This window comes from Ochotona princeps, chromosome 21 (genome assembly GCF_030435755.1).
Source record: "Ochotona princeps isolate mOchPri1 chromosome 21, mOchPri1.hap1, whole genome shotgun sequence".
Classification (NCBI taxonomy): Eukaryota; Metazoa; Chordata; class Mammalia; order Lagomorpha; family Ochotonidae; genus Ochotona; species Ochotona princeps.
Window position 1 is genome coordinate 3,268,732 of NC_080852.1, and position 12,238 is coordinate 3,280,969.

At 41.5% G+C, this 12,238-nt stretch overlaps 1 pseudogene; it reads left to right on the top strand.

Moving 5' to 3' along the window:
• The window catches only part of LOC131482929 (zinc finger protein 850-like), a 420,589-nt pseudogene that overhangs the window by 15,587 nt on the left and 392,764 nt on the right, over positions 1 to 12,238 (top strand).

Below are 12,238 nucleotides of genomic sequence, written 5' to 3' on the forward strand. Positions count from 1 at the left end.
CTGGTTCTAATCCCGGCAGCCCTACTCCCATCCAGTTTCCTGCTTGTTGCCTGTGAAAGCAGTCAGAGACGGGCCAATGCTTTGAGATCCTCCATGCATGTGGGAGACTTGGAGGAGGTTCCAGTCTCCTGGCTCCGGATCAGCACAGGTCATTTCGGCTCACTTGGGGTGTGAATCATCGGATGGAAGATCTTTCTCTCTGTGTCTCCTCCGTATATCTGACTTGGTAATAAAAATAAATAAACAAACAAGCAAATAAATAAATCTTTTAAAAAAATATGTCGTGTAATGTGCCTTTCATGGGCAGGATTATCACACACCAACACAGGAATGGGAGCCCTTTTCCACATAATTCCCTGAATAGGCTACTATTTGCGGGAAGGAGAAAGAATACACTTTGAGCTGGCCCACCGATGAAAGAGCTGCCTCTGCCCTAGTGCCAGTTATGGTTGTATTGTCTGAAAGTTAGGAACACATTGTGTAAAAGAGATACCATCTTTTTAAAAACAGCACTATTCATAATACACAAGATATTGAATGAATTGAGGTGTCCATCATCAGATATTTGAATAAGGAAAATGTAGTATCTGTGTACAACGGGCTGTTATTCTGCTGTGGAAACAAAATTCTGTCTATTATGTCAAAATGAGTGTAACTAAAGGCCAAGATGTTGAGTGAAATATTCTAAATATAGATATGCAAATATGATATTCTGTTATGTAGAGTAGCAAAAAAATAAGTAACAACAAAAGGGGGAGGTGGTATATATCAGTATTGTGCAAACATGATTTGTCACTTTTGATTTGTATCTTTGTCAAATAGTTATTGATGATATTCTAGCCTAGTTTTAATGATTTGTGTCTGCAAATTGTATGATTGAAACATATCTTTTCATTTCATTATATTTATCGTGCTTACCGATTGCACTGATCTTACTATTGTTTTAATCATTTGATGAAAAATTAAGATCTTGAGTACAATGTGAATTTTTTTTTTAATTACAAAGTCAGAGATACTGAGAGGAGGAGAGATAGAGAGGAAGTGGAGCTGCCGGGATTAGAACCAGCGGCCATATGGGATCAAGGCGAGGACCTTAGCCACTAGGCCACACCGCCAAGCCCTTACAATGTGAATTGAAAACATGTTATTTGAAATGTTTAAGAGAATAACAGGAAAGGGGAGTCAAGATGGCTGACAAAGTTAGACTGAAGTGACCAAGGGTCCTAAAAGTTAGGGACGGGAGCAGTCTAAAGTGAGCCTGAGGGGAAAAGAACCACGGGGAACACTGTGGTAAATCCCCCAATGCCACCAGGACTGAGAAAGGTGGCACACAGCAGTAAAACAGACACAAATGACTAGGATCAACAACCTGAGAAGGACAAGGAAGGTGGCCCGGGCTGCAGAGACTTGAGTAAAATCTGGTGAGTGAAATTCAGGGAGTGAACCTCAGAGAGCCACTAACACAGGAAAGTGTTCACCCTTAGCAGGAGGTGAGAGGCAGGTGGAACTTGGGAACAAAATGCAGTGAAGGGTGCCTGAACTGATCTTCGGAACAAAACATGATGAAGGGTGCCTGAACTAAACAATTCACGACAGGCTTGGATCTGAGCAGATGGGCTGGAGAGGGTGATTAGGCACAGAAACAAAGATCCTGGGTGAACCTGGCAACTAGAACTCCCCAGCACTGAGCTGAACCAATCCCAGGGCCACAGGAACCCACAGATGGGAGATCCAATAGCTACCATAAATTTCACCCTGTTTTAAAGAGCCCACAATACTGCAGACTGAAGACGTAGGGGGAGGGGAACCAAGGCACCACAAAGAAGGAAAAACAAACTAAGTCAGCAAGACCTCAGGTCAGCCACTAGGTGGCAGCAGAGTTCAAGGATTAGAAGCCAGCAATATCAGATCACATAGATATGGGGCGAGGCCACAGAAAAATAAATGATTCAGAAGAAGGAGCCAGTGCCACCCCCAAAACGTCACTAAAAGCTAGAACCATCCTGAAGAATAGGACGTTAACAGGCGGAATCACTGTCCCAGACCTCTATACTATGTCGCAGACATATTATAGGGTGGTGGTTATCAAAACAGCCTGGTACTGGCACAAAGATAGAGAGGAGGACCAATGGAGCAGAATAGAAACAACAGAAGGAAACCATACAGATACAGCCAAATACTCTTTGACAAAAAATTGACAATCCAAGTAAATGGGAAGGTCTCTTCAGTAAATGCTGTTGGGACAATTGGTTAATAGCCTGCCGAAACTAGACCCACATCTCTCACCATATACTAAGATCAAATCTAAATGGATAAAAGATCTAAATCTACATCCAGAAACCTTAAAACTTTTGGAAGAAAATGTTGGAAACACTCTGCAAGATTTAGGTGTTGGCCCCGACTTCCTAAAAAGGACATCAAAAGCACTAGCAATCAAGACCAAAATACACAAATGGGACTTCATCAAACTAAGCAGCTTCTGCACAGCAAGGGAAACATTTAACAAAGTCAAAAGCAACCCACAGAATGGGAGAAGATCTTTGTGCACTACATAGCTGATAGGGGACTAATATTCAGAATATACAAAGATCTCCACAACAACCAAGGCACCAAAACGAACAAACCACTCAAGAAATGGGCACGGAAAATGGGCAGACATTTCACCAAGGAACAAACCCAAATGGCAAACAAACATAAGAAAAAATGCTCAAGTTCCCTGGCAATAAGGGAAATCCAAATTAAGACAACAATGAGGTACCACCTAACGCCAGTAAGGATGGCTCACATAAAAAAATCCACCAACAACACTTGTTGGTGAGGATGTGGGGAAAAGGAAACCCTACTCCACTGCTGGTGGGACTGCAGGCTTGTACAGCCTCTAGGGAAATCAGTATGGAGAAATGCTGGGGTCCGTGTGATGGGTGTGGAAGACAGGGAGGTGTGAAGAGTTTTGTTCCATTGCTGGCAGGGCCACAAGGGCCCTCCTGATGTGTAGAAGGGCTCTGACAGCAATATCTCTATGATCACCTCCATGCAGCTCCGCTTCCCTTTGCATGGACACTGGAAAATCCCACTGAAATTTCTGTAATCTATTTAGGCATGGTCTGCCTCTGTGGAATTAACATATAGTATCAATGTGAGCTTGAAAGCTAATGTTGTGATAACGCTTTTAGCCAAAAGGTTTTTTTTTTTTTAATTTTTCTCTTTTTATTGTATTGTTGTTGACAATCTTTACATAATTACAGTTAAAGGAAAAAGAAGAAAAAAAAAAGGTTGAGGGGGATAGGAAAGTGGGTAATGCCATTATGTCCATATTGTTTCCATCATGCATTTGAGGTAAAAGGGGACATTGAGGGAGAAGCCCCACCCGGTTTCCCGCCCACCCCAAGTCCCGGATGTGGGGCATGCTCTGAGATATATGCCCAAGTGGTGTTAATAGTTCTCCAGTTATGAATCGCTGCCAGTTTCGCTCTATGAGGTCGTCCACTGATTGACATGGTCCATCATAAAGTCTCCGTTTGCCCCATAATTTGCTGCCAACATATAGCTGAGAAGAATGACTGTCCTGTTCTGTCTTCTGTCTTTTCTTGGTTAGAGTTCTGAGTCCAGCAGTTTGATTAGGGAGATCTCCAAGATACTTTGAGGTATTCCCAGATTAGTTTTTTGTATGTTCTAGCAAGCACAGGGCCCGGCACAGTCCATCACCCCGATCAGCTGGTGGTTGCAAATGCTGTGTTGGTTCTGTTTTCAGTCCCGAGTTGCACTGGAACCAATGGGTGTTGCAGTCCAGTCTGGTTCGGCCCTTACATCAACCAGTGGGAGCTGCAGCCTAGTCGGGGCGACCCACAATAACCCCCACCAAGACCGCCCCCTACCCTGGTTTGCCAGTATGTGTAGCAGAAGACCAGTCTGTCCCCCATCCCATTTGGCTCTTGTACTTGTCAATGGGTATTAAAGCTTAGTTCTATCTAATCAACTCAACCATCCAGCACTCACAGATGTTGTTGAGTGCCTCTCTATCTAGCCATCCCAGCCCCCGTCCTAGTTTTCATGCCCTCCCACGGGAATAGTGATCCAGGAAGGGGGAACCCACTTTTCCCTCACAGGTCTCTCAGTCCCGGTTTATGCACTCTTTAGGTGGTCCTGTGATTTGACTCGACAGAATTAGTCCCCAGTGCCAGCTTCTGCCAGCTGATGCTGCAGCCCTGATCTAGTCCACATGCAGCGCACAGGTGTTATAGCCTTGCTTAGTCGGGTCTGTTTCTATCCCAGCCAACACTCTCCAGTGGGAGTAGCTGACTGGCGAGGGGACCAGCCCTTAATCCCCCCGCCAGCTCTGCCCCTTCCTTCCTGGATCTCACGTGTGCTGGATGGGTGCTGCATTCATATCCAGTACAGGCAACCACGCCCTGGCATTCCATAATGTGTACTGGTTTTGTTGCAACCAAACCCGGCCCATCCCACACTCTGGTCTGGCGATCAGATTTGCCAGTGGTTGACATGAACTGATTCAGCCTGGTCTGCTCCTGACCCATGCTGAATGTATGCCAGTGGGAAACTTTCCATGGCCTATTCTGGGCTGTTTCCTATTACGCTTCTTGCGCTTACCTGCAGGGACTGTGTCCTGCCAGAGGAGTTGCCCAGGCTCCTCCATCAGAACCCCTCCCAATGCCAGATTATGCGCTTGCCAGGGGGTTCTTGAGCCAGCCCTACTCAGTTCACCTCCTGTCCTAGCCAAAAGGTTTTTCGCCACTGCTGTCACAGCTGCCCTCATTGACTATTTGCTGATCGGGGTGTTAACTCCCCCTTTGATCCTATGCTAATCAAAGGTATAGCAGAAACCTATGCATAGGATCCTCCTCCCCCATTGATCTTATGCTAATCAAGGGTGCTAACTCTCCAGGTGTAGGGGAAACCCATTCTTCCCCTCTTTCTTTGATCTTTGGTCCTGCCTCCTGTGATACACTTCCTCCCTTAAGCTGATTCAAGAGTAGATATAGAATGACCATGACATAAAAAGTCTGAGCCAAAATTTGACTGATTCTGTATAAATAAAGCGGAAAACTTTAATGCATAGTCCACAATGATCATGGAATCCTAGTGGTCCATGTCTTTCTCTTTTTGTGCCTCAACCACACACCCTTCGCGAGTTCCGAACTCAGCTGGAGCTGGTCTCTGGCAAGGTGCACCCAACGTGAGTGCTCGATGATGGTAGGTCTTTCCTTTTGTTTGCGGCATGGATAGGACTTCACCCAGGGTGCTGCAGGCCCCTGACAGAAGGTCAGGTTAGGAGGGGTGAATAGTCAGAACTTATATTGAAAAGTTGTGTACCCTCTGTGCTGTAAAAATAGGCCAGAGTGGTTCTATTGAAAGAAGTTTATATGCTGATTTTATTAAACATACCTTACAGAGGAAGAGCATTAAAGTCAGCAAAAAGCAATTATTAGAATTTTTACAATTTGTACAAAAAGTTACAGGGCGCTTTAGACTTACACACATGGGATCAGGTAGGAAATGATATGAAAAGGTGGTATCGGAATAATGGAAGAGTGGACATGCCATCCTCTGCATATACCATCTGTAATGTTTTATGGCATGCACTAGATGTGTGCCCTGAGCCTTATTCCGTGCCTTCAGCCCTGACAAGAGAACATACTCTCCTTCATGACCCTGAGAAGGGAGGCTTAGGCCTTAGTTATGGCTCAATAAAAAGTGTCTGTCCTGAAGATAATGTAAAATATTGTAAAACTGATCAGGAAGGTTTAACAAATGAGGAGGAAGATCTTTTGAAACCAGAAATATTTAGATCAGGAGTTAGGGATTGTGGAGAAGAGCAAATGGCTGAAATATATGATAAAAGGTCTCCTGCTGTTGATGATAAGCCTCCAAGGTATTCTGCTAAGCCTTGTGAGCCCTTTCCAGCTAGACCAGATCCAACAAAGACTGGCTTTAGAGGAGATATGCAGCAGGCACATAAGGAAGGTGATTTTTTCTGTTTTCCTGTTATTTATGAATGGAATGAAACTGAATGGGAACCATTGCCTTATAAGCTTATTAAAGCACTAAAGGATGCTGTCTCTGACTACGGGCCAAACTCCCCGTACACTATGACTATAGTGGAGGGACTAGCAGCAAAGTGCATGACTCCATATGATTGGTTTCAGGTTGCCAAGGCTTGCCTCACAGGAGGAAACTTCCTTTTGTGGAAAATGGAAAATGAGGAATTAGCTAAGGCAGAAGTAAAGTCTCAGGGATCTGTGAGGCATGGCAAACCTTCTCTTACCTTAGACATGCTGTTAGGACAGGACACTCATCTTGCCATTTCAGAACAAGTTACTCTATCTAAGGAGACATTACAGCTTATCTCCTCCATGGCAATAGGATCATGGAAATGCCTGCCGTCTCCAGATCAAAAGACTTCAGGTTTTGTAAATGTTAAACAGAAGCCTTAGGAGCCTTTTGAAGATTTTGTAGCTTAGGCCCACAGAAGCGGTGAGCTGGACAGTAATTAACAATATAGCTACAGATCTCATAGTTAAACAGCTAGCTTTTGAAAATGCTACTTCAACTTGCCAAACCTTAATTCAGCCAGTGAGAAGGACAGGAATGTTGTCAGACTATGTTCGAGTTTGTGCCAAGGTAAATCCATCTTACATGCAAGGGTTAACTATTGCTGCAGCTCTTCAAGGTCAAACTGCCATTCAGATTTTAAAGAACACAAGAGGCAATCAAAGAAGTAAAAAAAGAAACAATTGCTACTCTTGTGGTGGAGTAGGGCATTTTAGCCACAGTTGTTCTGCCAGAAACTCATCCCAAAATTTCAAACAGGAAAAACTTATATGGACACTGCTAAACCCAATTTAAATATCCCTCGCACTGTCTGTCTGCGGTGTGAGAAGGCATATCATTGGCAAAAAGCTTGTCAGTCTAAATTCCACAAAAATGGAACAGTTCTATTGCCTCACAGTCGATCTAAATTGAGTAATCAGCCTGTACAGGATCAGAAGCAGGATAATAGGAGGGCCCTGTCCTGTGCCCCCAAAGTAATGGGGTCATGTATGGATACTGTCTCTGAAAGGTACAAAACCAAAATATTGAGTGCTGCATTAAGCAATGCGTTAAAGCAAAATAGACTTAACCGTCATAATTGTGGCAAATTGGGACATATGTGGAAAGATTGTAGGAAATGAAATACCCAAAAATCTGGTGAACAAGTTATGGGTTATCTAAAGGCCTGTGGTAACATACAGAGTTTCAAACATCCTGCTCACCTTACACGGTTTCAAACCACTGCTATTCACAAGCAAATGAATGCTAAAAGTTTTAATTGTGGGAAACCCAGCCACCTTCCAAAACAATGCTGAACAGCATCTCTTTTAGCTCAAAAATGTGGCACTAATACTGCTAAGGATCAATGCCTAAAGATAAGTCCTAAATGTCATAGAGGTGTACATTGGGCAAAAGTATGTGAATGTAAATCTAAAATTGATCATGATGGCCAGCGCCTATGGTCAGGAAACTCCTGGCGGGGCCAGTCCTGGGCCCTGAACAATCAGAGGTTTAAAAGATGGCAATATCTTACCCAAGCTGTGCCTATGGAAGAGTAACAGACTTAAAATCTGATATTGATTGTGAAAATGCTAATTAAAAGTTGATATCTTCCTTGACAATTAATTATACTACCTACTGTTCATACCCCAACTGGATGCTTGTGACAACAAGGGTCTTTAGAGTGGCTACATCTTCCATATATAAAAAGTTATTATACTTTATTGTGCTTTGATCTCCACCTTAATTACAAAGAGATGTCATAAGAATAAGGAGCTTTTTTTTTGCAAAGATGTAAATAAAAGAATTAATCTTTATAGCTCTAAACAGCTTACTTTTTTAATATCCAAGGATGAGACAAGACAAATAGCACTCAACCCTTGTAGATACAATTTCAAACCAGTCAGTTAAAAAATCTTTTTTACATTTTGTTAAGTCATTCGGTTATATTTCAAAAGATTTGTTCCTTAACCCCTTTGTCTTTAACCCTTTTTGTTTCCTTAACCTGCTTCTTTAGTCTTTACAGATGGTCATCTAACAGAATAGCTTCTCTAATCATAGATTTTGAAAACGTCCTTAAGGGCCAATGAAAAGGACACAATTTCCTCTTAACTTTTGGAGGAGGAAATGCTTTCATTTTTCCACAGGGCTTGGACTTGCTGACTTGGAGACTTGGATTCCAGATTGACTAATTAGACAATCTTGTCCACTTTACATTTCTACGCCCCTGCCATTTTGCAGCAGCAAGCATCCTCTACAGAAGTTCCTCCTCCTCCTCAGCAGGTACGCTCGCTTCTGACCCCCTCCTGCTCCTCTTTGTTAGGATACTCATCCCACAGATGCAGTTTCTCCAGGATGCTTTACTTTTTTTTTTCTCTGTGAAGCCAAAAGCAGAGAGGTAGGAGATAAAATAAACTGGGCCCACAGAAGAATATGCAGCCTCTTGTACTTTATAAACAATGTGTTTTCATAATTAACATCTCTTTTTAAACTCTATTAAATTTTTATTTTGAATTTTTGAATTTTATGAATATAACTCTTAAGGTATTATTTCAGGTATTCCTTTAAAAATGTAATAACATTTACACCAGACATAATTTAATATAAAAGTAACATCTAGGGCCCGGCGGCGTGGCCTAGCGGCTAAAGTCCTCGCCTTGAAAACCCCGGGATCCCATATGGGCGCCGGTTCTAATCCCGTCAGCTCCACTTCCCATCCAGCTCCCTGCTTGTGGCCTGGGAAAGCAGTCGAGGACGGCCCAAAGCTTTGGGACCCTGCACCCGCGTGGGAGACCCGGAAGAGGTTCCTGGTCCCGGCATCGCATCGGCGCGTACCGGCCCGTTGTGGCTCACTTGGGGAGTGAAACATCGGACAGAAGATCTTCCACTCTGTCTCTCCTCCTCTCTGTATATCCGGCTTTCCAATAACAATAAAATCTTTAAAAAAAAAAAAAAGTAACATCTAATCCACAAATTTTTTCCAGGTATGGGATGTACCCATGTGCTTTTATCTGCTATGCTAGTCTTTATATTTGTAGATATAGTCTTTAAAATATTGCTTGCAGCGTTTTCTAAAATATTCATCATTGATTCATGAAATTAAAATCTGATCCTCTGTTATAACAACAAAGTTTTAAAAGCACATATTACTATAACATCTCCTCTTAACTGTTTTTATCTAATTAATTATTAAATTTTTCTAGTTAGCTCCAGTGAACTCCAGACCTGACTTTGCTGAAGTGTCTCAGAATATAAGATTCTATATTGAAATGGTCTTTGCATTTTCTGCCTTTCAGTATGTTCACATTGCTTAAGATTGGTAAGTTATGTGCTATTTTATAGGTATTTAAGATGATCACTTAATGCCAATAATTACATCTAATCTATATTGTGTTATATAAAAATATTCTATTTCAACTAGATGTTATGAATGTTGATGTCCTTGGTATGCATTTTTAAAAGTTCAAAAGTTTCATTTCGCAGACAGAACAACTGAGTAGGCTTTTGGATTATATTAAAGATACTGTCAGATGCTAAGTGGAGCAGAATTTTGTCATATCAAAATACTGCTAGTATAAAATTTTTTTTTTACAGAAGTCTAATTCAAATTTCTGTATTTCCAAAAAAGTTCCAGGACAGGTAATGCTTAACAACAAATACGCCAGAAAAGGATAAATGTTTACAGTTTTGTAAATATGTCTAGACTGTTAACTGTATATCTCTTGGATTAATTTATGTTGCTAAGATAACTGAAATCAGAGTCTTCAGTAATGACCAATTTTTTTCTCTCAGAGTTTCAGTTCAGACTGAATTATCATTGTGGACTTTTCACTTAGTATTTTTTTATTGGGTACTGCTATCACCAAGTTTGGTATATAAAGGCGCCTTAATAAATCCTAAATTTATCTGACATGATCTCTCATGCACTGTGTAATATTTTGGAGGCCTCAGTCAGAGGGTAGTAGCCATCCTGAGTTCTAGAGCCTGACTCAGTAGTCTGGGGAGGCCACCGTGATGATTAACATGGCCCCACTGCCAGTCCTGGCTTCCTGGCTCGCAGGAATTGCACCTACCTCTGCCTATATACAGGAACCTCATCATCCAAATTTGCTTGTTTTGAGTACTCATCTGGGACTTGAGAGGGCTGGATGCAACACAACTTCTTGAGTCATGGTCCATATGAGAAGCCATAGCTTATTAGCTATTTAAAATTGCATGAGTGCGGTGGCCACCTATGTCTGTCTTGCTGTATGTGTTTTTTGTTAAAATTGTTTGAAATTTTACTCTTACAATCCACTATAGTTAAAAAAAAAAGGGGGTGGTGTATACGTGTGTGTTTTATTGTTTGTCTTCAATGTTTCTTGAGGTCAGATGAGAAATGGGCACATGATAGATCTTAGTTTTATGCCATTCTTTCCCAGCTAGAGTTATTGCAAAAAAAATTTTTTAATTGCTATTATACATTACTGTCTGTGTTTGCTAGTTGGGAAATGCTATACTTTTAACTAACTCAAAGTTTTTGAATTTAAAGAACAGATATACTTGTCTGATATATGCTCCCAAAGCCATCTTGGTAAAATCTTTACTATACACCATTTGGTACTCTCCGTGTATATTTGTAAACCATCTGAATAACCATGCAAACTTATTTTACTACAAATAACAGGGTAATTCTAACCAATTTATAATTTTAAAATGTCTGAAGATCTTAGATCATTACTGAAACTACTTTATTGTGCTGTCCTAAGCTATATTTTTTTGGCTCACATAATTTAAATCTCAGACTATCATTGAAAATATTTTAAGTCACCCATATGCTTTTGCTCAAGTTCACTCATAACCAGGTTTCTCATTTTATGTTCTCATTGCCCTTTTCAATGTATTGTTTAAGTATGTACCTTTATTTTAAATTTATAGCAAACATTAGATCTTTGGGCAAATATTTTCTAAAGCTGTTATTTAATAGTTTTCACCTGATATTGTTACTGAGAGTGATCTATATAATTATTTTTAACTTTTCCTTCACTTCTACTTCCTCTCTAAAAACTCCAAAAGGCCTCTCAGAATATACAGTTAGATCTCCAGAATTTATATAGGTGTGGCTAACTTATAAACCTGACATCCCAAAGATTGCCTCTACAGCCCACTTTCCCAGAGGCCCAGAGGAACAGTAGTGAGCTAGGTACCGAGAGGAACCCTGGTGGTATCTCTCCTTCTTGCCTCTCTCTGGCCAAAACAACAGAGTTTCTCTAGCCTCAGTGCTACCCTTCCTGAGGTCAACAGACACTTCCACCCAGAAAAGTTTCAAAGGCAAAGTATGCGCAGAAGATCAATGCCTGCCATGAGGACACATCACATGTACATCTGCTGACTACCCTCTACCATCGAAAACATCCCCATGCAGGACTCAAGTTACTTCCAAAAGAACCGCTGATACGTAACATTCCTCCCTTACAATATGGAGTCTTAAGTTCCTTTCACCTTCCCTGAGATGGCTCTGTATACACTGTAATTTGTACTAAGTGCATTGTCACCAATTGTCTTAGTTGTTCCCTGATGCTTGGTACTTTTGGTATCATGAGAAGGCCCTCATATGTAATGTTACCTGTAAATTTGACTGAACCATGGTATGATGATGATGCTCGTTATGCTTTGGAATTGTTTTCAACAACATTGTCCATGTGTTGTGGGTTATCTTTGCTTCTCACTGCATTTGTTACCCTTATTTGACCTCTTACAGCTGGTGCAATAAGTTCATAGGAAAGTATTGACAGATCCAGAGGCCAAGATTGGCACATTAGGAAAAGCGGGTATTTATATTTATATTGGTAATTGTTGTCTCTCAACTAGCAAGGAAATAGCTGCTACTACACAGCTTCAAATCTGCACCGGCCATTCTATGGCTGTTCAGGTCTCAGAGGTAGGAAGCCACATGAGTGACAAAGTTGAAAAAACTGGGTTTTTCTCAACTCATGTATGAAGTGTAGAGGGGGTTATTGAAAGGCCCACATAAGTCATTTCTAGAGATCAAGCCCGAGGGCATGGCATGGTAGCCTAGTGGCTGTCCTTCACTTTGCATGCACCGGGATTATGAACACTGCTTTGTGCCCTGGCAGCCCCACTTAACATCCAGCTCTCTGGCCATTGCCCGAGTCCAGCTCAAGTGAAACTCAGAACTTGAGAAGGGTGC